This window comes from Plectrocnemia conspersa, unplaced genomic scaffold (genome assembly GCF_051122295.1).
Source record: "Plectrocnemia conspersa isolate PC_06_02 unplaced genomic scaffold, ASM5112229v1 ptg000001l, whole genome shotgun sequence".
Lineage (NCBI taxonomy): Eukaryota > Metazoa > Arthropoda > Insecta > Trichoptera > Polycentropodidae > Plectrocnemia > Plectrocnemia conspersa.
Genome location: NW_028277165.1, coordinates 9,982,501 through 9,985,000, shown reverse-complemented (window position 1 = coordinate 9,985,000; position 2,500 = coordinate 9,982,501). Strand labels below are relative to the sequence as shown.

At 54.3% G+C, this 2,500-nt stretch overlaps 1 long non-coding RNA gene and 1 other non-coding gene across 2 annotated transcripts in view; one reads left to right on the top strand and one right to left on the bottom strand.

Annotated features, from left to right (window-relative positions):
* Positions 1-1,730, bottom strand: part of LOC148238751 (small subunit ribosomal RNA) — a 2,016-nt gene extending 286 nt beyond the window's left edge. The window contains exon 1 of the ribosomal RNA XR_015812126.1: positions 1-1,730. This exon is cut by the window's left edge and continues 286 nt beyond it. This is a non-coding gene — a ribosomal RNA (small subunit ribosomal RNA).
* Positions 1-2,500, top strand: part of LOC148238738 (uncharacterized) — a 477,006-nt gene that overhangs the window by 148,912 nt on the left and 325,594 nt on the right. The window lies entirely within an intron of this gene.

Sequence of the window (2,500 nt, the reverse complement as noted above, 5' to 3'; positions counted from 1 at the left end):
GTTACCCGGGCCGTTAGGCCAAGGAGGACACGCTGATCCCTTCAGTGTAGCGCGCGTGCGGCCCAGGACATCTAAGGGCATCACAGACCTGCTATTGCTCAATCTCGTGTGGCTATAATTACCACCGGTCCCTCTAAGAAGATTTTCATTGTACGCCGATAGTTGAAGACCGCGCGCGCGGGCGGACGCGCGCGACTTGCGCCGCGTTAACGACGCGAGCGCGCGCGCGCCGCCCGGCCGCGGACCCTCGTGATATCGGTAGCACGTCTATTTAATAGGCTAGAGTTACGTTCGTTACCGGAATTAACCTGACAAATCGCTCCACCAACTAAGAGCGGCCATGCACCACCACCCACCGAATCGAGAAAGAGCTGTTAATCCGTCAATCCTTCCAGTGTCCGGGCCTGGTGAGTTTTCCCGTGTTGAGTCGAATTAAGCCGCAGGCTCCACTCCTGGTGGTGCCCTTCCGTCAATTCCTTTAAGTTTCAGCTTTGCAACCATACTCCCCCCGGAGCCCGAAAGCTTTGGTTTCCCGGGAGCTGCCCACCGAATCAAAATAAGAAACTTCGGCGGATCGCTGGCTGGCATCATTTATGGTTAGAACTACAGCGGTATCTAATCGCCTTCGAACCTCTAACTTTCGTTCTTGATTAATGAAAACACCTTTGGCAAATGCTTTCGCTTTAGTCCGTCTTGCGACGATCCAAGAATTTCACCTCTAACGTCGCAATACGAATGCCCCCAGTTGTCCCTATTAATCATTACCTCTGGTGTCAGAAAGCCAACAAAACAGAACCGAGGTCCTATTCTATTATTCCATGCGCACAATATTCAGGCAAATATTAGCCCGCTTTGAGCACTCTAATTTGTTCAAAGTAAACAGCCGCGAGGGCCCGCCTCGCGCGCCGACCGCGAGCCCGCGGCGCGCGCCGAAGTCGCGAAGACGACGACGCGCACGCGAACGCGCGGCGCGGACGCGACCGGCGGTGAACACGCACCGGCGAGAAGCCCCGCAGACGCGCCTGTCGTACCGCAACCGGTAGACCGACGCCGCAGGACACAATTTCAACTACGAGCTTTTTAACCGCAACAACTTTAGTATATGCTATTGGAGCTGGAATTACCGCGGCTGCTGGCACCAGACTTGCCCTCCAATGGATCCTCGTTAAAGGATTTAAAGTGTAATCATTCCGATCACGAGGCCTCGTAAGAGTCCCGTATCGTTATTTTTCGTCACTACCTCCCCGTGCCGGGAGTGGGTAATTTGCGCGCCTGCTGCCTTCCGTGGATGTGGTAGCCGTTTCTCAGGCTCCCTCTCCGGAATCGAACCCTGATTCCCCGTTACCCGTGACAACCATGGTAGTCGCATAAACTACCATCGACAGTTGATAAGGCAGACATTTGAAAGACGCGTCGCCGGTGCTAGACCGTGCGATCTGCTCAAAGTTATCTAGAGTCATCTCCGAGTGCGACGGGCGCGCGCCGAAACGCGCGCTCCGCCGATTGGTTTTTGATCTAATAAAAGCATTCCTTCCGTCGCCGGTCGGAACTTCGTTTGCATGTATTAGCTCTAGAATTGCCACAGTTATCCAAGTAACTGTGTACGATCTAAGGAACCAAAACTGATATATTGAGCCATTCGCGGTTTCACCTTAATACGGCTTATACTGAGACTTGCATGGCTTAGTCTTTGAGACAAGCATATGATTACTGGCAGGATCAACCAGGGAGCTGCGAGCTTGCGTCTCTGTAGAGAGCGTCCGCTTACGCACTCCTTACGTGTCATGTATTTATTATTCTCCTCCTCCTCCTCTATCTCTACCTATCGTTCTCGTCTCGTCTTTTTTAAGACGTACAACATTTTATTTATATGTATCGTTTTTTGTTATATATATATATATATTTTTATATATATTATTATTATTATATTATCTTCACCCGTCTACGCGCACAGTGCGCGGCCTCTCCGCGCTAGAGCGGAGGGCCGTAATAGCGCAGCGAGCTCGCCGGTCGCGAACGACCGACGGCCCCGTACAACGCGGCTCGCCGCGGAGCTCTGGAGAGCCGGAGAGCGCGATGCGCTCTCCGCTTATCACTCGATTCGTATAAACACGCGCGTGATCGCATATAGTATCCTCCACACACCCGGAAGGGTACCCGGAAGGCGCGAGCGCACCGCAGACGCCGACTGACGCCGACCGCGGTTCGCGCATGCCGAGATTTCGAAGAGCCGTCTCTCGTAGACGCTCGAAGCAGAGCCGTAAGCGACGTACACGCGCATTATTATCAATAATAATACGGTGCGTCCGCCAAACGGTTGCGAGCGAGCGAAAGAGCGAGCGACTCGACCCGAGGAGCCGACGAGAACGCCGAGAGCAAACGCGACCGAACACGGCCGCGCGCTCTCGCCTCGCGCGCACTCCACGTATAGGCGGCGCGGTGCAAAGTCGCCGAGCCGCTCGCTCTAGCCTAACAAGCCGAAGTCGACGCGGTCGCGGCC